Source organism: Suricata suricatta, chromosome 10, assembly GCF_006229205.1.
Source record: "Suricata suricatta isolate VVHF042 chromosome 10, meerkat_22Aug2017_6uvM2_HiC, whole genome shotgun sequence".
Taxonomy (NCBI): Eukaryota; Metazoa; Chordata; class Mammalia; order Carnivora; family Herpestidae; genus Suricata; species Suricata suricatta.
Genome location: NC_043709.1, coordinates 61,893,221 through 61,918,699, shown reverse-complemented (window position 1 = coordinate 61,918,699; position 25,479 = coordinate 61,893,221). Strand labels below are relative to the sequence as shown.

General features: G+C 44.4%; 1 long non-coding RNA gene across 1 annotated transcript; it reads left to right on the top strand.

Annotated features, from left to right (window-relative positions):
* Positions 1-11,567: 11,567 nt before the first annotated feature.
* On the top strand, positions 11,568-23,821 carry LOC115304758. Its single transcript, XR_003914600.1, has 3 exons — positions 11,568-11,644; positions 19,850-19,921; positions 23,525-23,821. It is a non-coding gene; the product is annotated as an uncharacterized LOC115304758 (long non-coding RNA).
* Positions 23,822-25,479: the final 1,658 nt, after the last annotated feature.

The following is a 25,479-nucleotide window of genomic DNA, read 5'->3' as shown; positions in this document are numbered from 1 at the left end:
CCTTTTCTACCTTTTTCCTTCTCCTGGCATCCATCCCCCACTGCTTCCCAGAACTGAGGGGGAAAACATGCCCCCCACCTCCACTGTGGGCCCTGTTTTCTAGTTTCCAGGAATTTGGCCTTACAGAGCCCTTAGAAGCAGGGCCTGGCTTGACCTGTGGGGGTGGGGGCAGGACCAGAGCTCAGAGGCAGGAAGCACTAGGTGCTGTGAGGCCCCCAAGCCCAGAGAGAAGGGCAGTGGCAGCAGGAAGGAAGGACGGTCAGGCACATGTTGCATCCGTGGCCTTCCTCACCCCCTCCCTACAGAGTAGTGGTTATAGGTGGCTCCCATAGTCTATAATTAGTGGATCATCCATAGTTTTAGTCTTAGGCTCATTACTGGGATATCTCATTAATTTTGACTCTACCAATTTGGAATCTGTGATCCTTCAGGACAAGAAGCTGGACTGATTGATGTTCCGAAAAAGAAAGCAAACAAGCTTGCAAAGCATGTCGGGCTGCCCTTTCTGGGTCTGGATTTGTAAACTCTGCTAGACCAAGGCAGTTTTTCTTGAGCGCCCTCGGCCGCAGTTAAGATAACCCGCCACCAGGTGGGTGATGAGGTTTTATCTGCCATTTAGGCTTCAAGTAGGTGTTCTAAAGACAGAGGTGTTCTAAAGACTTCTGTTCAGTACTTCTCTTTTCTTCTTCCCCAGAGATGTAATTCCTTAATAAAACAGGCAAACATATAGGAGTGGGATAGATGGTTCTCTGAATGGCCGGAGTTTTAAAGGAAAACAACGGTCATGTACCACTTGCTGACTTTCTCCTGAATTCTGGACGGTTTCCAGTCTTGGTTCCCACGTGACCAGGGTCATCTCGTGGCTTCAGTCCCCTTATATCTTTCATTGCACTTCTGATGCCTGAGGAGAAGAGTAGCGAAGAGCAAAGGTTTTCATCCTAGTCAAGATTCCAGCTGCATTTTTTTAAAGTAACTCAACAAATGTATTCTTCAGTTTATATGGAAGAATATGAATTCCTAATGAGCTATATCAATTTCCCCCTTATGTTAGGTGAGTTTTGGAATAGTTTATACATTCACATGGTTCAAAACCCAAAGTGCCAAAAGTCTCCCTTCCATCCTTGTCTCCTGCTTCCTGACCCCCAAAGAAATCACCAGTCTTAGTTTTTTATGCTGCTGTCTCTTCAGAGTGTATACATGTAACATATACATTTTTAATATTTAATTAATATCAATCCTGTCCCACCCTATCTTGTATACAAAAGTAGGATTTTTTAAAGTTTGTTTATTTATCTTGAGAGAGAGAGAGAGAGAACATGAGTGGGTGAGAGGCAGAGAGAGAGAGGAAGAGAGCATCCTAAGGAGGCTCTGTGCTGTCATCGTGGAGTCTGATGCAGGGCTTGAACCCATGAACTGTGAGATCATGACCTGAATCAAGATCAAGAGTCAGACTCAACAAACTGAGCCCCCCAGGCGCCCCCAAAAGTAGCATATTATATACACTAATCTGCACCTTATTTTTTTCACTTAATAATATATCTTGGAAAATTTTCCCTATCAGCAGATAGAGGACTTTCTTTTCTTTCTTTCCTTTTGTTTCTTTCTTTCTTTTCCTTTCTTCCTTTCTTTCCTCTTTCCTTCTTTTCTTCCTTCTTTTCTTTTCTGTATTCATTTTATTCTGCTGTTTAAATGTGCCTTATTTAAGTCAGTCCCCTTTTTTTCTTCTTTTTTTTTAAATTTATTTTTGAGAGACAGAGAGAAACAGTGTGAGCAGGGGAGGGGCAGAGAGAGAGGGAGACACAGAACCGGAAGCAGGCTCCAGGCTCTGAGCTGTCAGCACAGAGCCTGATGCGAGGCTTGAACGCACGAACCGTGAGATCATGACCTGAGCTGAAGCCGGCCGCTTAACCAACCAGGTGCCCCCCCCCTTTTTTCTTTTATTTATTTATTTTTAAAACTTTTAAAATATAATTTATTGTCAAATTGGCTTACTTACAATGCTCAGTTTTCATCCCAACAAGTGCCCTCCTCAATGCCCATCACCCATTTTCCCCTCTCCCCCTCCTCCCCATCCACCCTGTTTGTTCTTTGTATTTAAGAGTCTCTTGTGGTTTGCCTCCCTCCCTCTCTATTTGTAACTATTTTTCCCCTTCCCTTCCCCCATGGTCTTCTGTTAAGTTTCTCAAGATCTACATATGAGTGAAAACATATGGTATCTGTCTTTCTCTGCCTGACTTATTTCACTTGGCGTAATACCCTCCAGTTACATCCACGTTGCTGCAAATGGCCAGATTTCATTCTTTCTCATTGCTAAGTAGTATTCCGTTGTGTATATAAACCACATCTTCTTGATCCATTCGTCAGTTGATGGACATTTAAGCTCTTTCTATAATTTGGCTACTGTTGAAAGCACTGCTATAAACATTGGGGTACATGGGCCCCTCTGCATCAGCACTCCTGTATCGCTTGGGTGAATTCCTAGTAGTGCTATTGCTGGGTCATAGGGTAGCTCTACTTTTAAATTTTTGAGGAACCTCCACACTGTTTTCCAGAGCCATTCCCCTCTCTTTGGAAGTTTGGTTGTTCCTAATTTTGGGCTGCTACAAACAATGCCACAGTGACTAAACTGGTATGTATGTCATTTTGCTTCGTTCAAGTATACGTGTAGGATAAATTTGAAAAAGTGAAATTCCTAGATCAAAGGATGTGTGAATTTGGCCAAATCAATTCTGAAGAAGTGAGAAGAGGGGAAAAGTGCTATAGTGGATAATAAGACATAGTAATGGAAGTGGAATAAGACCAGACAAGTGAACAGAGAGACAAATGGACCAGTAGAAGAGCTCAGAAGCAAAATCACAGACACCTAAGAACTAATATGTAATAAAGGTGACATCAAAAATTAATGAGGGACACCTGTGTGGCTCAGTCCATTGAGTGTGTCAGACTCTTGATTTTGGCTCAGGTCATGATCTCACGGTTCGTGGGTTTGAGCCCCACGTCAGGTTCTGTGCTGACAGCTCAGAGCCTGGAGCCTGTTTCAGATTCTGTGTCTCCCTGTATCTCTGCCCCACCCCCACTCATGCTCTGTCTCTCCCTGTCTCAAAAATAAAAATAAACTATATAAAAAAATTAAAGAAAAAAAGATTCTCTCTCACTCCCTCTGCCTCTCTCCCCCACTCACACACACTCTCTCTTTAAAATAAAATTTAAAAAAGATGGTGAACTGTAAGATATTTACAACCCCTAAAACTTTAAGGCATTAATATCTACAATATATGAGAAACTCCTGCAAATCAAAAAGACCTGCTAAAAAATGGGCAAAGACGTAAAAAGTCAGTTCACTAAAAAAGGAAGCCTAGAAGACTACCAATACAACTCGAACTCACTAATGATCCAAGAAATGCACACTTAAATGACATAACAACTAATATCTATCAAAATGGCAAATTTTGAAAAGTGAATAATGCCAAGTGTTGGCAACGATGTGCAGAAACAGAAAGTCTTGAGTAATTCTTGTAAAAATGTAAATTGGAATAGCCTTTTTAGCATTATTTAGTGAAGGTGGGTGTGCCTATCCCATTTGACCTTGTGATACCATTTCTGCATCCAGATCTCAGCAACGTACTCGTAATGGTCCATGAGGGGACATACATGAGGGAGTTCAACACAGCATTGTTTGTGGTAGCAGGGAGCTGGAGCCAGCCTTGGTGTCTATCCCTGGGGCATTGGCTAAGTAAAATGTTATAAATGAATGTTTCAGCATATTATGTCATCTAATGAACCAGACATACATACAGTAACATGGATAGATCTTTTAAAAAATTTTTTGGGGTGCCAAGGTGGCTTGGTCAGTTGAGCATCCAACTTCTGTGCTGACAGCTCAGATCCTGGAGCCTGCTTCAGATTCTGTGTCTCCTTCTCTCTCTGCCCCTCCCCCACTCACATTCTGTCTCTTTCTCTCAAAAATAAATAAACAACCAAAAAATTAAAAAATTTTTTTTTCAAGTTTATTTATTTATTTTGAGAGAGAGAGGGCATGTGAGGGGCAGAGAGAGAGAGAGAGAGAGAGAGAGAGAGAGAGAATCTAAGCAGACTCCACACTGTGAAAGCATGGAGTCCAATGCAAGGCCCAAACTCAGGAACCATGAGATCATGACCTGATCATGAGCTGAAATCAAGAGTCAACCACTCAACCAACTGAGACCCCAGGTGCCCTGCAACATGGATAGATCTTGAAAACACAGAACTGATGGACAAAAAGAGAATGAGAGTTATAGCACAATGCCTTTCATATAAATTTAGAATGCATAAGAGAACTACCAGATGATCCAACAATCCCAATTCTGGGTATATATACCCAAAGGAATTGAAATCAGGATCCCAAAGATAAATCTGCACTTCCCATGTTCAACGCAGCATTATTCATGATAGCCACGACATGGAAGCAACCTAACTGTCCATCGACAGACAGGGGTGCCTGGCTGGCTCAGTTGGTGGAGCATGCGACTCTTGATCTTGGAGTTGTAAGTTCAAGCCCTAAGTTTTGTGTAGAGATTACTTAAACATAAATTCTTAAAAAAAAAAAAAAAAGATGGGGGGTGCCTTGGTGGCTTAGTTGGTTAAGCAACTAACTTTCAGTTTTGACTCAGGTTACGATCTTATGGTTTTGTGAGTTCGAGCCCAATGTCTGGATAGGGGTCTGTACTTATGGTGCAGAGCCTGCTTTGGATTCTCTTTTTTCTCCCTCTCTCTCTGCCCCTCCCCCACTCTTGCTGTCTCTGTCTCTAATAAATAAACTTAAAAAAAGAGAAAACAAGATCAGTGGCTCAATCAGTTAAGCATCCAACTCTTGATCTCAGCTCAGGTCATGATCTCATGGTTTGTGGGTTCAAGCCCTGTGTCGGGCTCTGTGCTGATAGCTCAGAGTCTGGAGCCTGCTTCTAGTCTGTGTCTCCCCCTTCTCTGTCTTTCCCCTGCTCATGCTCTCTCTCTCTCTCAAAACTGAATAAACTTAAAAAAAAAAGGAGGGAATCCTACCATTTGAAACAACATAGATGGATCTGGAGGGCATTATGCTAAGTGAAATAAGCCAGCTATGGAAGGACAAATACTACAAGGTATCACTTTTTGAGGAAGCTAAAATAGCCAGAGAAGTAGAGAGTAGAATGGTTGTTATCAGGGCTGGGGGGAGGTGGAAATAGGATGTGAGTAGTCAAAGGTACAGAGTTTCATTTCTACAAGATAAAGAAGTTCTAGAGCTCTGCGCAGTATACAGCCTACTGTTAACAATACTGTCTTGTACACTTAAAAATATGCTAAGAGGGTAGACCTTATGTCAAGTGTTTCTATCCCCCCACACAATAATAATAGCAGGCATGCATATTCAAAACAACGCTACATCCTTCACAAGGATGTGCATGTATTTAAGGACATGAGCAAATTCACCAGAGTGACTGTGGGGTGAGGGGAGCAGGTGGATGGAGATTGGAAAGGGGATTGGAGAAAGAGATAGAAAATAAAATCCGAGAGGTGCCTTGTGGCCTTGCACGGGCCAAAGATGATAACACACAACTGTGTGTCTAACCTGAGGCCCATTGTCGGGGGGTGGGGGGGCCTGCGGGGGTGGTAAGAAAACAAAACCCATAACCACAGAGTTTTGGGGTCCCGACAGCCATTCACAAGCTGGCGATCCCAGACACAAATCAGCACAGAATACTCAGCTTCCCTACCTTGAACTGGGGATAATACATATGTAAGGTGGTTGTGAGCAGGCGGGGCCAAGGGCGGGGCCAAAATTGTTGTTCAACCAATAATACTACCGCTACCAACAATAGTACACTATCCTCATGGATAGTGTTTACGGCTTCCATTCTGTGGAGCTATAGGCTTGCTTGGCGTCAGTGCTTCTAGCTTTGTTCCTCTCTCAAGTGAGAAGAGAGAAAGGCAGTCCCTCGCCCCAGCCCCTGGCTCTCTAACCTCCCTGGTTTCCTTATCTGGGCAGTAGCTAATCAGGAGAGATTTGCAGGACAGGGTGAAAGCCTATGATTGCATATATACATATATATGATGCGTCTAGATGTGTATCAATTTCAATTAGAAACAGACTCCTTATCCTGTACTCACTGGCTGATCTCTTTGGATCAATACTTTCGCTAGGTCTTTTGTGAAATGAAATTTATATTCGCACTCCACTGTTCCCTTAGTAACAATCTCCGGCAATCAGATCTGCTCTCTGGTGGAAATGGCCTTTGGAAAGCGCCTGTGTGGTACACACTTGCACAAACTTACCTTTGCCAGAAACAGTTTTCTGATGTAGCCGGTATCTTTTCCAGAAAAAAAAAAATTAACTACATTGAAGCAGACTTAACAAGGTCTTAAAATAGATATAAAGTGGTCTCACCCCACAAGGGGAATTCTTAAAATACTAAAGTACTGTTTTTAAGCATAGTCAAGTACTTCAGAAAAACTAATTTACATTCCAAACAATTTCTATGCTAATTACAAATGATTCTTTCCCAATCACTTAAGGTAATATTTTGTGTTACTGTATGTACCTAAAATGAATAAAATGACCTCTTTCTTTCTGTTTTTTTTTCTTTCTTTCTTTAAAAAAAAAAACAACATTCACTCATTAAAACTGGCCTTTCTACAGTTCTTCCAGATTTGCATTTTTATTATATTTCAGGTGTGAATTTGAGAATTCGATGGCACAGCATTGAGATAAAGCCACAGAAACAGTTGTATCACAGTTGTCTAAATGAGATGGTTGTGAATCTCAGAGTTCCCTGATTTTGCCTTTTCATAGAAAATGAAAGCCTAGGGGCTCTCACTGCTGACACCAAACCTATGAACTGACCTGCATCCATATCCAGTCCCCCCTTTCAAGTTCCATTCTCTCTCTTATGTTTGAATAAAACTTTATTAATAAAAACAGGCAGCTGGCTTGGGGCCTCAGTTTCCTCTCTCTCAAAGACCCTGCAGTCTTTGGAATGAATCCTCAATTCGCCCTTCTCTAACGGTCCTTTCCACCAGGTGGAAACTTGCTGCAAACAAAAAACTCATCCCCACCTTCCAACCACCCCAGTCTCTCTCAACTGCCCTTGCCCTTCTTGGTCACATTTATTGGAAAAGTGTCTTACTTCCTCGCTTCCCACTCTCGGCCCACTACTTTCCAGCTCTGCCATGGAAACTGATCTCTGGCGGTTACCACTGGCCTCCTTGTTGCGAAATCCAGTGGCCCCTTACCAGTCCTTCCTTATTTAACTCATCCTCTGGGCAACATTTGCGTGCTAACCACTCCTACTTCTTGGCTTTCCTGCCTCATGCCGGCCTCCCTCCTGCCTGAGGTGGGAGTGGGGGCTCCTTCTCAGACTTCTCTGTGGGCTTCTCTTCCTTGCCTCTCCCATAAATGCTCGTGTCCCTAGCGTTCTGTCCGAGTCTCTCCTCCATCTACACACACCTCCTGAGGGAGCTCATCACACCTTGATTTAATGTTCACTCATAACATTCAAATCTGTGTCTCCAGCCCATACCTCCCTCTTGAGCTTTAGACCCCAAGACCCAGCCACTTCTGGATGGCCTCTTAGAGGTCTCCTAGGCTTCTCAAATTCATCATGTTCCAAACGGAACTCGATATGTGTCACCCCAAACCTGTTCTGTCCCTGATGTTCAGAGAATGGTATTACTCTGCATGAGATTTGTTCATGATCTCCTTCTGCCTATCAACCCCACCACTGGTCGAGAAATCAAACCCAAACCCTTGTCCATTCCACCTCCCGATTATCTCTCCAACTCCGCCTTCCTTTCTTCATCCCTACCTTGGTCCCAGCCAGCGACTTCTTCCCCCTCCCAACCCCAGGTCAGTGAAATCCCCTCTTTCTGTCCTGTAGCTATCTAGTCCATTCAGTTCATCCTTTATAGTGAAGCTGGAGAAGTTCCTCTAAAATGCAAATAGATATTCCACAATGTCCCCTGCTGCATGTCACTGCCCTCAGGTTTGATGTCCAAACTCCTTATCAAAAGGCCCTTATTGCTTGATCTGAACCAGCCTGCAACTTTGGCCACATCTCTTCTCTTTTCATGGTCCAGTCACACTGGGCTTCTTCTCTTCTTCTCATTCTTTTTTTGCCTCTGAGCCTTTGCACATCCTGTCTTCTCTGTCTAGGACACCCTTAGGTCTGACTAACTTACTATCAATAAATGTGTGTGGTGGTGTGATGCAGTGGACTTCTGAGAGAGGCAGACCTGGGTCTGAATTGCAGCTCCACAGGCCCCTTAAGCCTGTCCACTAACCTCTCTGAGCTTTGCTGTCCTCATCTGTAGAAAGAGGAATAATAATGTGTGTTATGTCTGGCATGTACTGGTTTTTCTTTTCAACTACCCGACCGACCTCCACCTATCCACTCTCAACTACTTTTTCTAGGACTTCCTCCCTCTTCCTATTCATGTAGGAACAGTGGTGATTCCTCACAGCCATGTTCATATAACATGATGAAGCCCATTCCCCACAGGTGATGGGGCCTGAGGTTGGCACCTGACCCAAGCTGGACCATTAGTCCCTACCTCATGAAGGAGGAGTTGAGACCCAGAGTCATGCTGGAGATTTTCTGTGCAGCTGGACTAAGCATAGATCCAAAGGTTATTAGAAGCCGTGTGTTCCTATGTGGACAGGAAGCAGAGAAAGCTGGTCTGCATCAAAGAAGCTGGAAACAGGGGCACAGAAGCAAAGGCCCAGAGAAGAAGAAAGGGTGAAGAGAAAGAATCTTGTGCCTTTGACATCTTCTTTCCAGTGACTGACTGAGGTGCACTGCGCCAAGTCTGGGAGAGACTCCTGCATCCTCAAACTGAAAAAGCAAAAAAATGCTTTTTTCTTGAGTAGCTAGACTGGATTTCTATTACTTGGAACCAACAAAATCCTAAGTAACTTCCCAATCTTACAGAATTAATTGTGGAAGGCGGAAATGAGGTAAGTACGCATGTGGTAGGTATTCAATGAATAATAACAATAATATTAACATGAATGAGAGAAGGATGGAAGAAGAGACGCGGGAACTCTTTGTACCTGTTTCTCTATAATAGTTTTAGAAATAGGGCCTGGTGCTTAGCACTGTATCATCCCATGAGTAATTTTTAAAAATTAAATTAATTAATTTCATTTAATTAATTACCAAAATTATCATAGTTTGGTAATTTTGAAAAAAAGGAAAAAATTACAAATAATCTGTCACCCAGCAAATTGAAACAAATATCTCCATTGCACACATACATTACATACTTACAATCATGGTGCACACTCCGTTTTGTGTCCAGTATTTTTCACTTAGTATATGATTTTCACTTAGTATATCAGTAACACTTTCATATATCTACCCAGGCTTTATAATAATTGAATGGTTACATAATATTTAATATGGTGTATTAGATCATTTAATAAGCCATTCTCTTTAGCTGCAGACATATACTATATATATATGCTATTCCATATGTATATATATTTGTTCTGTTTTTGTTTTTTTACCTTAAATCATGCTTCAGTGTATATTTTTGTAGATAGGCTATTTTAAATTAGCTTACATTGATTGTTTTAGCTACAAAAGTAATATATAGTCGTCTTTGACAATTTTGATGGTACCGATAATCAAGAGGAAAATATTTGTAATTTCATCACCCAGAGAGGACTCTCACAAACATTTTGCTAAATATCTTTCCACTTCTTTTATATGCATAATTCAAAAATAAATATTAGATTATACTGTACATAATTTATAACCTCCTTTTCCCCACTTTAACTATATATCAGCAACATCTTTTTGTGTCATTAAATACTTTTCTACAACATTTTGTATCTCACATGAACAATTCTCTATTTTTGAATGTGCATTTGTACCTGTATTTTACTATTTCACCTGAAACTGTGATGACATTCCCCAGTCAAATCTTTAGGCACATGTCTGATTCCAGTATTTCTTTAGGATAAACTCCCACAACTGGAATTATGGGGTCAGGAAATATGGATATGCTTGGAATAATTTCTAGGAGTAAAATTATGAGGTTCAAGTTTAGAAGTTCTTTAAGGCTCTTGACCTGTTGCTATTTTGCAACTTTAAAAAAGTTTGCCTTAATTTTCAAAAGTGGAATTTTAGTGGGGGAGGAGGGAAGAGTGCTTTTTCGACCTCCCCGAATCACTGGATTATGGGGATCAGCTCTTGTCCATCCTCCCTTCCTCCTCTGCTCCCAGGCCTTTCAGGATAATGGCAAAGATCAAAAGACTTGGATTCCAGCGGCTGTTTCCACGTTTCTAAGTGACTCAGGCAAGTCACTTAGATGTGTCCGAGGCCTCAGTTTCCCCATCTGTTAAGTGAGGTTAATTATACCTACTCTGGCGTAGCATAGTTTTCCTCAAAGGTGAAGAGGAATAATAAATCACCTATGAATCCCTATTCTAAGCCGTGCCTTTGTTCAGCCTCAGAAGGAAGCAATGGCGTCCAGTACCAGACTGTGCTGCTGACAAGATGATGGAGAGATGTGGTGGCAGTTAGTTTTGAATCATGGGATTTCACCTCCCTGGCCAGAGGCAGGATGGGCAGAAGTAAGCTCCCACAAACTCCTCCCTCTGGCCCCCACTGTCTGCCCCTCTAGGGCAAGGATGGCCACCAGCCTACTGTTGTAGTAGCTCCAACAGCAGTGGTGGGATTCTCTGGCTTTGATCCACAACCCCTTCCTCCTCCAAACTCAGGCAGCCCCTGTAGGTTCCCATGACAACAGCACGCCTGGGAAAGACCAGCTTGGGGTAGGGGTGGGAATGCGGGGGGGGGGGGGGGGGGGGCGAACAGATTTTACTGTTAGAAAAAGTAGCCAGAAGCCACAGGCAGAGCAAGCTGAGACAGGGCTAGTGGGGCTGGGTCCTGAGGACACAGACCATGCGGCTGTGAGCGCAGGCTCCATGTAGGGCCGTGGCTGACATGTTTTGTGCACTTGCTATGGCCAGACCCCATTAAATGTGCTGTATATGTATACTGACTTATTTGATACTCCCGACTACCCTGTGAGGTGGGACCATTATTGTCCCTGTTTTACAGGTAACATGAGCAGTAAAGTGAGGTTAAAAACTGCCAGTCTGAATTGAGCGATTGTATGACGGACATCTAGGAAGTCATAACTTTCCTGTCTACAGCCTCTGGCATTTATTAAAGGACAGCTTCCCTCTCTCTTCACAAAAGGGTTGCAAGATAAAATTCCTGTATCATAGACGAGGAACCCAAAGGTCAGGGAGGTTGAGGGGTGGGTCCCAAATCACGCAGCTAGTAAGTACCAGAGCTGGGATTTGAGCTCAGATCTGTCTGAACACAAAACCTGTGGTGTTTCTTCTACTAAGGTGCCTAGAAGTAAATCTGCAACTTCCTATCTGCACATAGGTATTTTCCTGTAAGCCTGAAAGGCAAGTTGTGGTTGTTTAATGTAGCTTTAGGGCTGTGTGTGGGGAGTGTTTCTGTGCCTTTAGCACTGTGCCAACGCTTTCCCAAGACACACGCACGCACGCACGCACGCACGCAGCACGCATGTGCATACAAGCCTTGGCAGCCTGACGCCATCTTCCTCCCAGCCAGGAATGGGCCCGCCTACTCACAACGCTCTTCCCAGGCAGGTGAGCCTGCCCACACCTGCTTGCCTCACCTGGGAGAGGCTGCTAGAAGGCACATCTCCCCACCCCAACTCACTCTGTGTAACTAGGCTGGGGCTTCCCAAGGGAAGGAGAAACTTCCGGAGGTCTGTGAGGCCACTGGGACTTTGGGGCATGTTTTTTCTAAACAAAACGGGGAGCCTAAACTTCAGCACTTGGAGTTTCAGTTGCTTCAAGGTTAGGGTAGGGAAGGTTCTGTCATTCCAAAAGGAAAACTGTCCCTATTCTTCTTCCAGTGTCCATTTTTTGCTTGCTATATTCAATTACCTGTGCCCTGATTTAATTCTTTTCTGGATGTGGCCTTTGATTAAAAAAAAAACAATTAATGTTTACTTATTTGAGACAGAGAGAGAGAGAGTGGGGGAGGGACAGAGAGAGGAAGACACAGAATCCAAAGCAGGCTTCAGGCTCTGAGCTGTCAGCACAGGCCCTGATGCAGAGCTCGAACTCACGAACCGTGAGATCATGACCTGAACCTATGTCAGACGCTTAACTGACTGAGCCAGCAGGGCCCCCCTCACCTTTGATTTTTAAAAGTCCTACAACAATCTCTGTGGTAAGTGCAGTGGCCTTCTTTCTGTCGTTCTCTCTATATTTTTAATATTTTTAAGTTTTTTAAGTTTATTTATTTATTTTGAGAGGGAGAAAGCACGCGCATGTGGGGAGGGGCAGAGAGAGAGAGGGACAGAAAGAGGGAGCATTCCAAGCAGGCTCCTCCCTGCCAGTGCAGAGCCCAGTGCAGGGCTCAAACTCAGGAACCATGAGATCATGACCTGAGTTGGTCAACCGCTTAACACTCTAAGCCACCCAGGTGGTTCTATATTTCTAAGTTTTAAAATTTTAATTCTGGTATAGTTAACTTACAGTATTATATTAGTTTCAGGTGTACATTATAGTGATCCAATGACACTATACTCAGGATTCATCGTAAGTGCACTTTTAATCCCTATCATCTAGCTTACCCCCCCACCCCCTCTCGGAACTATCATTTTGTTTTCTGTAGTTAAGAGACTGGTTCTTGGTTTGTCTTTCTCTCTCTCTTTCTTTGCTTGTTTGTTTTGTTTCTTAACTTCCACATATGAATGAAATCATATGGTATTTGTCTCTCTCTGACTTATTCGCTTAGCATTATACTCACTAGCTCCCTCCATGTTGTTGCAAATGGCAAGATTTCCTTCTTTTTTTTTCTTTATCATGTCTTTTTTTTTTTTAATTCTCAAGTTAGCTAACATACAGTGTAGTCTTGGCTTCAGGAGTAGAACCCAGTGATTCATCACTTACATACAACACCCAGTGCTCATCCCCACAAGTGCCCTCCTTAATGCCTGTCACCCATTTTCCCCACCCTGCCACCCCACGGATTTCACTCTTTTTTATGGCTTTTATTCCTTTATCCATTCATCTGTCAATGAACACTTAGGTTGCCTCCGTAATTTGGCTATTGTAAACAATGCTGCAATAAGCGTAGAGGTGCGTGTATCCCTTTGAATTAGTGTTTTTGTATTCTTTGGGTAAAATACATAGTAATGTAATTACTGGATCATAGGGTAGTTCTATTTTTAATTTTTTGAGAAACCTCCATACTGTCTTTCACAGTGGCTGCACCAGCTTGCATTCTCACCATCAGTGCACAAAGATTCCTTTTTCTCTGTATCCTCGCCAACACTTGTTGTATCGTGTGTTTTATTTTTTTAAAGTTTATTTCTTTTGAGAGAGAAAGAGAGCACGAATGGTGGAGGGGAAGAGAGAGAGGGAGAGAGATCGAATCCCAAGCAGGCAGTGCACTGTCAGTGTGGAGCCTGCTGTGGGGCTCAAACACATGAATCACGAGATCATGACCTGAGCTGAAGAGATGGATGCTTAACCGACTGAGCCACTCATACACCTCTGTGTTCTGTGTTTTTGGTTGTACCCATTCTGATAGGTGTGAGGTGATGTCTCATTGTGGTTTTGATTTGCGTTTCCTTAATGATCAGAGATGTGGAGCATCTTTTCATGTGTCTACTGACCATCTGTATGTCTTCTTTGGAGAAATGTTTGTTCATGTTTTCTGCCCATTTTCAATTGGATTATTTGGTTTTTGGGTGTTGAGTTATAGAAGTTCTTTATATATTCTGAATACTAAGTCTTTTTTAAAAAAATCTTTGATTATTTCTTTGTTTAATTTTTATTTATTTTTGAGAGAGAGAGCACAAGCAGAAAAGGGGCAGAGAGAGAGAGAGAGAGAGGGAGAGAGAGAATCCCAAGTAGGTTCTGTGCTATCATCCCAGAGCCCAACTTGGGGCTCAATCCCATGAACCCATAAGATCATGACATGAGCCTAATCAAAAGTCAGATGTTCAATGGACTGACCCACCCAGGCACCCCTATTTTGGATATTAACCCTTTACCAGATATGCCATTTACAAATATCTCCTCGCATCCTATACATCGTCTTTTAGTTTTGTTGATTGTTTCCTTCTCTGTGAAAAAGCTTTTTATTTTGATGAACTCCCAATAGTTTGATTTATTTTTGCTTTTATTTCCCTTGCCTCCAGAGACATGTCTAGAAAAATGTTGCTAGGGCCGATGTCAGAGAGATTACTGCCTATGCTCTCTTCTAGGACTTTTATGGTTTTGGGTTTCACATTGAGGTCTTTAATTCTATCATTCTATCTTATCTCTGAAAGATTATTCCATATTTTCATCTGGGACCTTACCTCAAAGTTCTTGAAGTAAAATTACCACATTTGCATAAGATTACTGATTGCCCAGATGTTGATCCTATGCCTTCCCCTTGAAAGACAGGGTATATATGGGAAACAAAAGACATTTAGGTGCACCCCTTTCCACCTCTACAGAATCAAGGGAGGCAACAGAAGACTGTTCTGCCAAGTGTACTCTTAGATAGTGGGCTAGATAAGGGGCAGAGATCTGAAGGCTTGTTTTATAGCAAGAAGTTTCTGCACACTTTTCTACTGGAAGCAGAGGTAAGGTTCTCTCCCCACCTCCATCAGCCTGACCATTTGCCTCTATGCAGTTCCCCTCTGAAGCACCCACAGGACATCATTGAGGACAACCTGGAAACCATCCTAAGTGGCTTTAAAAAATGGTTTTTTAACGTTCAATTTATTTTTGAGAGAGAGAGAGTACAAGCGGGAGAGCGATGGGGGGTACAGAATCCACGAAACAGGCTCCAGGCTATGAGCTGTCAGCACAGAACCTGATGTGGGACTTGAACTCATGAACCATGAGATCATGACCTGAGCCGGAGTTGGACCCTTAACTGACTGAACCCCCCAGGCACCCCCTATGTGGCTTTCTTGTGCAGCGGGCAGGCCCTGCCCTGCTTAGGCATAAACCCCATTTCTGTTCCATGCCAAGGGTGGGAGTAGAAGATTTAGCACACTGCAGCCAGCTCCCAGTTTCTCACGTGGGTAGAAACTAGCTGTGAAGCCTTTTGTGGAGGACCCCCACATCCGTCCACAGGACAGCATGGACTCCAAAGTGAAGTGAGCAAGGGGGAGAGAGGCTGGAGAGTGGGGGATTATGGCCAAACTACGTCAGTATCATGTTTGCTTTTTTCCCCTCTCGTGGAGAGGGTGGGGGAGACGGTCCACACTGAGTATTGCACACCCAAGCATACGTCCTGCCCAACCACAGCCCCCTGCAGGCTGGCCCAGGCATGCGGTGGGCATTTAGTAAGTGCACACTAGAGCTGGTGGTGCTGCTGATGGAATGGCGGCACAGCACTCAGTCTGCAAAGTCCAGACTTCTGTCTCTCCCGCCCCCTGGGAATTTCATAAATAAATCCCTGGACCTATTCCAAGAAGAATTTCAAGGCTTCTCTGAGTGTGTGTGTTTCCAGAAACACAACAATTTTACATGCTGCCTGGTGTGCAAACTCCTAAGCAATTCCTGGGGAGGGATGGGGGCCGGGCTCGGCAAAGAGAACGTGGAGCTGGAGTGGGGCTGGGCCAGCAGGTCCGCCAGGATGCCAGCAGTTCACCGGCAGGCTGGAGCGGAGTCTCTGCAGCTTGCTCCTCTAACCTGGCTCGCAGACACCTGGTCAGCCCCAAGTTCAGGTTGCTCAGCCCCCTCCCCCACTCTTTGGCTTTGGCAGTATTCTCCAGGTTTTTGCAAAGTGCTGGGGTTTTAAAATAGCATAAAGACACACACACACACACACACACACACGACTATAGTGTCAATTCCTGTACATCAGAATGATCAGAGAGAGAGTAGAGGGTAGAGAACTCCAGGGCATCTTCCTGAGCAGAGAGCAATGTTAGTGTGAGCTCAGGCAGGATACAGGGTGGTCACCTGGTGTGAGGACAGGGCTGAAGGAACAAGGAGGAGAAAATAAGACAGCACGTGCATGTGTGTGTGTGCACATGCACACGTGTGTGCCTCATGAAACCAGAGGCTGTATTGGTGTGACCAGCTTGGTGACGAGACTCTGGGTTTCTCTCCTGAACTATGAACTTCTGTAGAGCAAGAACTAAGGCCTTCATCTTAACCATTCCCAAGGCCTAGCCTGGTGCCTGGCACAGAGGCTCTCAACACATGTTCCCAGGATAAATATATGATGGATGGATGTGTGGATTTGCAAGAACAAAACATGATAGCAATAAAGATAGTCCAACTGCAGATGGCAAAATTAGAAATGGGTGCCCCAAAGTTAGAACGTCTGATCAATCAGGGAATATTTACTAAACATCGGAGGGAAGGGGAAGGGGTAGGGTTTATGGTCTGCAGGAAGGAGAGAGGAACACACCCAGGAAGGGAAAGGCTTCCTGGAGGAGTCAGGCCCTGAGCTCATTCTGAAGCATGGGTACAATTCCTTGAGCTGGTGTTCTAGCTAAGACTTGCAGGCTACAAGGACCAGCGTACTCAAACCAATGGAAGTGAAAAGAGAATTTCCTGGAAAGACGTGGGAATCTCAGAGAAACTGGGAGAGGAAAATACAGCCAGATCTCCTGGGATCTGAGAAGACACTGGGCTGGGTATGTGTTTGAGTGGGTGAGTCTGGAGGGCATGTGTGCACATGCACACGCCCACAGGCACAGCTCAGTAATCCCTCTCTCTCTGACTCTCTCTCCCTGCCTCTGCTCCACTTCACTCTCCTCTCTGGGCTCGCCCTGATGCCTCATGGCTCGGGGTACTACTCTGTAGGTCCTGCCACCATCCAAGTAACTCAGTTACTATGTCTCCTCAGGTCAAATGCCCACCAGAGAGAAATTAAATAGCTCAACCAGCCTACTTGTTGCTTTTCCATGGTTTGGATGCCCAACCCTGGTGCAGTCATCTGTGGACAGAGGGCAGATAGTGTACTCACCCTGGAGAAGGGGGCATTGATTCTCATAATCCAGGTGGAAAAGAGGGATCAAGGGCTGTCTAGGTGCGGGGGGGGGATTACTATGAGTAAGGATTTGGTGTGTGGGGGGGTGGGATGTGTGTGGGTGTGTGTATATAAGATGGGGGAAGAGAGAGGGAGAGAGAAGCCAGGAAAGTAGGAGAGCTATCAGGGTGGGGATTAATTCGTTGAGCGACCTTGGGCAGGTTGTTTAAGCCCTCTATGCCTCAGTTCCTCACCTTTACAATGGCAAGCTTGTGAAGATTGCATACTCCACATGAAGCACCTGGCTGCCTCAGTTGGTGGAGCATGTGACTCTTGATCTTGGGACCGTGAGTTTGAGCCCCATGTTGAGTGTAGAGATTACTAAAATAAACTTAAATCATCCATCTAAAGCTCTTAGGAGAGTAAGTGGTCACTTTCTAGTGCTCTACTTTTAAGTAAGTCTAGATGAATATTAAGTTCTCCTCATGTAGAGGGCTTGACTGCCAGTTTGGGTTCCATCCTGGACAAGTCATTTTATCTTCTCTGAGCCTCAGTTTCTCCATCTGTAAAATGAGTTCGGACTAAAATGATTTCTAAAATCTCCTCCAGATTTAGAATGCCATGGGTTTGGCTTTGTGTTTGGGGGCAATAGGGAGTCTGTATGCTGTCGTGAAGGTAGATGACAAAGTGCAAGGGGCTATCTTGAACATGGATGTGCAGAGATGTGCCTGGTGACCGCAGGGCTGTGGCCAGGCAGCAGAGGTTGTGACACTAGCAGTACCAGAGATGTGTGGTATGAGGCTCTGGACTGGAGCCTCGTTAAGGGCATGGAGAAGAGGGGGCCAGACAGGCAAAAGCTCAGAGGTCCAAAGCAAAAGGAGAATGACCAGGAGAGTCATCCTGCTTGGCCATTGGGCATGCTTGCAAAGAAACTGAAGCATGAATCATCAAGGCTGAGGGCACCAGGCCTGTTTACCAGCAGGCACTGGAGTGGAACAAGGTCAGTGTGAGGGTTAAAGAAAAAATTCTAAAATCATGCAATGGCCTCTGGAACAGCGAGTGAGAAAAGCCAGGGGAGGGTTTCCCTCAGGTACACCAGAGGTCAGCATCATCCTATGGGACCGCGGCACATGGCTGACGGCATTGGGTCCTTGATGTTGTCTGGGGATTTCAGGCTGGCCCCTCTGGCCAGCCTCCCATCCTCACCCACCAGCCATATCACATTCAGGTATCTTCCATTCCTACACTGCCCTCCCTCTGCTTCTCTCAACTCTGTCCCATCTATTCACCTACCAGTACCTATCATCCTCCTCCTTATCCTTCAATGTTCCCCCCTCTGCCCACCCAGGACTGCTAAGTATTTCCAGAGGAAACTGTACAAAAGCTTGTTATTATGACCACAGTTTTAGGTTTTGCAGCCCTGGCTGGGCCCCAGTAGCACTCTGGCGATCTCTTTCTGCTTTTCTATGTCCCTGCATGCCACTCTCATTCTCCACAGTGGCTTTTACAAATGCACACCACCCTCTTCAAGCACAACCACCATTGTATGCCATCCTGCTTCCTGACCATATTATATCCCAACAGAGGGCCATGACTACAACTTGATTGAGAACATTCAGGTGGCCCTCTCAAGTGTATAACCTCCCTTGGTTCACCTCCTTCCTCCTGCCTCTGGCCAAGGCTACTTCCTGTACCTCTGGATCTTGATCCTGTGTTCTCCATCCACTGTGGGTTCTGGCTTCATCACTTACTCCTTCTTCTTCCTGTATCTTTGAACTCATCTTGGCTCCTTTACCACAGTCTAAGTTGCAATCTCTCTCTTTTTACTAAACCAACAAAACACAGCAAACACTCCTGCAACCTTGTATATCCTTCTGGAAATCTCCTTTTCTCTTCCTTGTCCAGTCTGGAATCTGTGTCTTTACATTGGATTATTCAGCCCATTCACATTTATTGTAATCATGGATATATTTGAACTTATTTTCACCATTTTGTTTATGCCTTCTATTCATCCTACCTCAATATTATTATTATTATTATTTTTTGCTTTCCTTTCTCGCATCCTTTTGGATTGATTATTTTTTCTCATTCTATTTTCTTCCTTCTCTTAACCTGGAAGTTATATAGTCTGTTTCTCTTCTATTAACAAATATGTGACAATTAATAAAGTACTCATGAATGCATAAATAGCTTATACATTTTTTATTTAGCCTTCATTTTTTAAAGACATTTTCTAGGAGTACAGTAGCCCCCCTTTCCACATGGTTTCCCTTTCCACAGTTTTAGTTACCAGAGGTCAGCCATGGTTCAGAAGCAAGCAATCCTCCTGATATAGTGTCAGAAAGTCAATAGTAGCCTAACACTATATCACAATGCCTACACCATTCACCTCATTCATCTCATCTTGTAGGCATTTTAGCATCCCACATCATCAACAAGGAGAAAGGCAAATACAGTACAATAGGATATTTTGAAAGACCACATTTATTACAGTATATTTTTATAATTGCTCTATTTTATTGTTGGTTATTATTGTTAATCCATTCTTGTGCCTAATTTATAAGTTAAACTTTATCACAGATATGTATGTGTGTATCGGAAAAACAGTATACAAAGGGTTTGGTACTATCTGCAGTTTCAGATATCCACTAGGGGTCTTGGAACTGTGGACAGGGGAACTATTATATACAGTTCTAAGTTGACTGCTGTTTTTCTCTTGGCCCTATCTAGTTGCTTTTGGATTTTTGACTACAGAGCTTATATTTCTTGGAATTTTGTCTGTGATCATTTGTTGTAGTTTGAGTTGAAGGTGGGTTCCTCTAGAGATGATCTGCTCTTCTTTCTTCCAGATACTATCAGGAGGTACCACCCACGTAGGACTACTTGAATCCAAATAGTGTGCAGTTTTTCACATCATGCAGGTAGGGGGAATTTGGAATGAAATTAAATTATGCAGGCCAGATTGTGGTTGTGAATTCTCTGGGAAGATTTTCCCCTATTCTTACTCAGAGCCAAGGTTCAAGTCCAACAATTTTCCTTGCCTATCTCCTGGGGGAGTGAATTATTTCTAGTTCATCCTTCAACCTAGTATATTATTACCCAATGCGGGTCATGTTTGTACAGATAGTTGTTTATTAGTTTCCTTACTTTGGGCAGGCTTGGGCTTTGTTTTCTCTTTCCTGTGTCCTGCTTGCCTTTGAAAACCAAAGTTCAAGTTCACCTGGTATGTAAATGCTCTCAAGGTGAAAGCCAGCTTTGCTGCTCTGCTTTCCTCTCTTTTGTTCCTTTGTTTTTGACTTGAGTATTCTTCACTTTCTTGGTAGTTTACTAAGTATTTGAGTTGCTTCATTAGCAGAAGCTTTGCTCAGGGAAACTGGTCCATCATTCTGAAGGAAATCCAAACCGCCCTCTCCCAGCACAGCCAAGTTCTTTAAAGAACAGATGACAGTCTTTCTAAGCCTTTACTTGGCCTTCACTTACAGCCCCCTGAGGTTAGGCCTCCACCCCATCTGAGTTCCACTGAACCTGCTCAGGTAAGCATCACCAGTGGGCTTCAAATAATCAAACTTAGACATTTTTTGTTCTTCATCCTACTTTACCTCTTCTCAATGTTAGAACCCACTGATCTAAGAGTGCCTGGTGGCTGAGTTTGTTAAGCATCCAACGTCAGCTCAGGTCATGACCTCACAGTCCACGAGTTCAAGCCCCACATCAGGCTCTGTGCTGACAGCTCAGAGCCTGGAGCCTGCTTTTGATTCTGTATCTCCCTCTCTCTCTGACTCTCCCTCGCTCTGTCTCTCTCTAAAATAAATTTAAAAATTAAAAAAAAGAAGCCACTAATCTCTTGAAACACTTTCCTGCCTTGGTTTCCATGAGTCTATTCTTTCTAGGTTCTTTTCCTATTTCTCTGACTGTTCCTCCTCTTTCTGGCCAGTGTTGCTGTACTTCCAACAACACCCCTGAGCTATCTGAACAATTATGATATGCTTCCAAATCCATATGCCCATGGCTCCACGTACCTACAGGAGGCCCTTTAAACTCAGTATGCGCAATGTGAAGCTCATCTTTCTCCCAAACCTGCTCTTGCTAATCTGCTGAATGGAGCCACCAAACATCCAGTCAACCAAGCCAGATTATCCTGGAATCATATGGTCTTTTCCATTTCCTTTCTCTACCTCATTTCCCACATCCAATCAATCTTACAGTTTCTATTCTTTCAAATCTCTTGAACCTATATTTATTTTTTTAAATATTTTTAAGTGGGTGCCTGAGTCTTGATTTTGGTTCAGGTCATTATCTCATGATTCATGAGATCCAGCCCTGTTTTGGGTTCTGCACTGACAGCATGGAGCCTGCTTGGGATTCTCTCTCTCCCTGTCTCTGCTCCTCCCCTGCTTGCATGCTCTCTCTCTCTCTCCCTTTCTGCCTCCTCCCCACACTAAATAAACATTTTATAAAATATTTAATTTTTAAGTAATCTCTACACCCAGCATAGGGCTTGAACTCACAGCCCAAACATCAGGAGTTGCATGTTCCACCAACGGACCCAGCCAGGGGCCCCTACATTTCTTTCGCATCCCCAGTGCTGCTGCCTAAGGTCAGGTCCTCCTCCTATCTTGTCTGGACTACTGGAATTGCCTCCTCTTTGGTTTTCCTTACCACCAGCCTTGCCTTTCTCCAACCACTGGCATGAAGTTCAAGTTCACTTGGTTCAGCAAAGTGGTCTTTCTAAAACACAAATATGATTTTTTTAAAAACCCATCCGCTTAGACAAGAGTAAAGTATATTTCCAAGTATACTTCTGCATCTATCTAGCTCTTCAACATTACCTTGCAGCTCCACCACCAACCCCCTTCACCTTGCACCCTCTGGGTGTGCCGCCATGCTGCTCATGGCTCCCCTAAATGCCAGGCAGTTTTACTTCAGTATCTAGCTTATACTGCTCTCTCTGGGGGGTAACAGTCTCCTGATTTCTCTTGCCCCACACAAGCCTGTCTATCTAGGGGACACGCACTGATCTTCCAAGAGTCAACTGTAGCATGGCCTTGCTGTGAAACCTTTCCCATCTACCTCCTCACCTTGTCCATACCTTCCTGAGTTCCCCCACTGCCCCTTTTTTGGTATGTGTTACAGCATATATAACATGTTGTTGCCTTTTTAAATATGCTTATCTCTTTTATTGGAAATTCCATGAGGGCAAGGACCACGACTTCTCTACGTTCACATGTTGTCCCTGGTATGCCATAGTTGCTCCACGCGTGCTTGTAGAATGGATGAACGAAGATGAGCTATTACCTTTTTGAGGTTAATGACCCTGTTGTCCACCAAGGCAAACTATGCCAAATCTAAGACGGCAATGTCTTGGTGCACTGTGACTAAGATGGTAACTGTAACACTGGATGGTCTCATCAGTGTAGGCTGGCGGGCTCCAGGGAATCCCGTGACAAAGTACAGAGCCAGGGCAGACAGGGAGTTTATAGACTGCGATGTGGGTCCAGGCTTAAGATGAAGGAGAGTTACATAAACGGACACATTGCTGAAGCTTTCAGGGACGGTCAGAGAGCTGATCTGTGGGTGGGACACCGGGAGATTGGACTCTGTAGTGCTCGGTTCAGGACCTAAAAGGGAAGGTAGGCGCATCATCTAGGAAAGCTCTGATTTGAGGAGGTGTGCCAAATTCTCAGGAATAGGGTGTGAACGATGCAACCCGTCCCACACCCCATCCAGTCTAATTTCCCCACCTTCAGCTGGCTCTTGGAGATCAGTTCCTGGAATAGCAGGAGATGCTACTGGTCCCGAAGGAGCACAGGGCCAGTAGGCTGTGGCTTCAACCCTTAATTATACATGAGCTTGGGCAAGGTACTTACCTTCCCTAGCTCTGTTGCCTCACCTGCAAATTGCGCACATGCTCACCTGCCTCAACCACTTCACAGGATTGCGGTAAAGGTCAAATCATCATCATCACCATGGCTATTCTTTTTATATCACTTCCTATGTGTCAGAGGCTAAGTGCTTTACATACAATACCCTCACAACATCTCTGTGGCATAGAACTCTAATCAGCTCCATTTGACAGATGAGAGAACCAAGGTGTAGGGAGGTAAAATATCTTGCCCAAAGTCAAATCAAGTAAGATGGTGGAGCTGGCTTTTGGGCTGTTACCCCAGCGTTCCGGTTCCCTGAGCTGTATATTCAGGTATGTAGCTGACCGTGAAGTCTGGGAGGAAAGCCACAGGTCCTTCCTGGGTTTTGCAGCCACAGTGGCAGCACTTAGCAAGGTTTAGGGGAAGCACAGTTCCTTCCCCTCGGTTTCAGGGGTGCTCCTGAGGGGTTAGTTTTCTCTCCTCAGCTGCAGGGTTTAGTGAATGTAACTGTATTGAATAGTGTCCGCCCCCAAATTCATGTCCACCCAGAACCTGTGATCATATTTGGAAGTAGGATCTTTGCAGATGTAATCAAGTTAAAATTACTTGAACTCATACTGATTGGGGTTGGCCTAGATCCAATGACTGGTGTCTTTATAGGAAGAGAGAAATTTGGACACAGACATACACGAAGAGAAGATGGCCACGTGAAGGTGGAGGCAGAGAATGAAATTCTGCATCTACAAGCCAAGGAACATCAAGGATTCTGGGAACCACAAGAAGCCAGAAGAGACAAGGAAGGATTCTTCCCTCGAGGCTTTAGAGAGAGAGAGAGACAGAGAGACAGAGAGAGAGAGAGAGAGAGAGAGAGAGAGAGAATGGGCCTGCTGACGCTCTGGTTTCAGATTTCTAGCCTTCCAGAACTGTGAGAGAATAAATTTCTGTTATTTTAAGCCACTCAGTTTGTGGTATCGTCAAGGCAGCCTTAGGAAACTAACAGAGTAACCCAGGGCTGTGCGCATCACAGCTGGGGGCCCTAAGCACGGGTGGAGCAGGGTTTGAGACCAGTTAGATGGACTGGGGTGTGTGTGCCCATTTTGGGGGTGAGGAGGGAGAGCAGTATAAAAATAAGGTGTTTACTCATCCAGCCACTGACCCACTTGCAGACAGTGTTTCTGCATAACTTTGCATGTGTGTGTTTGCACGTGAGTTGTGTCTGGGGGTGTGGCTATTGTCTTGGTTTTCTTCTGGATGTGAGGACAGGCATTCTTCAGATGGGTGACAACTTAAAAGATAAGGATTCCATTTGGGAAACTGTCCCCTACCTCCAGTCATCCTCTCTACCCCTAGTCTCAGATGATGACACACTGTACTTAGAGAAACTCGCCCAAGCTTTCATGCCAGTTAGTTAGAAAAGGAAAATTCAGATTCGGAACTCTGGTTCTGAAGACCCTGGGTTCTTCATGAGTTCAAACTCTTTCTCAAGCTAAAGAAAGTAAGCTCTTTTCAAAAAGATAAGGGCGATTCAGTTTGCCTTCTATAAGCAGTTCTTTCTAAATTTGAAAGTAACACTTGTTTGTGTGTTTTTTTAAATGTTTATTTATTTTTAAGAGACAGATGACAGAATGCAAGTGGAGGAGGGGCAGAGAGAAAGAGAGGGAGACAGAATCCCAAGCAGGCTCCAGGCTCTGAGCTGCCAACACAGAGCCCACCGTGAGGCTTGAACTCACAAACCATGAGATAAAGGCCTGAAGTTGAATGCTCAACCAATAGAGCCACCCGGCCACCCCAACACTTGTTTGTTTGTAAAATACTTAATATTGAAATGCTTCCAGAAAAGGTAAAAAAAAAAAAATTCTGGCAATACTTACTGATAAAGGGTAATTCCTTTCCAGTCTTTTTTCTGTACAGTGTATACTGCCAACAAAACTAGAATAATGCTGTAAATAGTTTGGTATTTTGCTTCTTCATTTATCATTATCTCACCTTATTCATTTTTAAACTACCAAATAATGCTTCATCATATCGATGGGCCACCATTTATTTGTCTTCTGTTATTGCCGACTTGTTTCCAGCTTTTTACAATGATAAACATGCCATTGTTAATAACATGTTTCATACATATTTGTCCTCATCTCTATCATTTCTTGAAGACAAATACGGAATAATAGCAGGCCACAGGTATGTATATTTTAAGGCATTTGATATATAATGTCAGACCCAAAAGGGTTCGATCAAGTGAGGGTTCTACCTCCGGGCAGAATAGGAGTGCCTCCCGAAGTACCCGCACCCGGATTGAGCGCTAGCATTAAAAACCTCGCTCTGTTCCGCCAAGGGGCACCCCAGGCTGCGATCACACAGGTTGTCTGCGTCCGGCGGTTGGCAGGCAGCGGCGCGGGGCAGGGAGCCCAGCCAGAGGCTGGTTGCGAGGACCCCGGCAGGACGTGATGGGTGCCTGAGGCTAGGGAGTAGGGATGGCGGGTACCGGAACACGCACGCGACCCGCAGAACATTCGATGCGGGGGAGGGGGCCGGTGCTGATAACAGCACCCTGGGCGGGGTGCAGGCCAGGGTGGAGGCCGCGTGTCAGGCGCCGGCCTCTCAGCGGAGCGCTC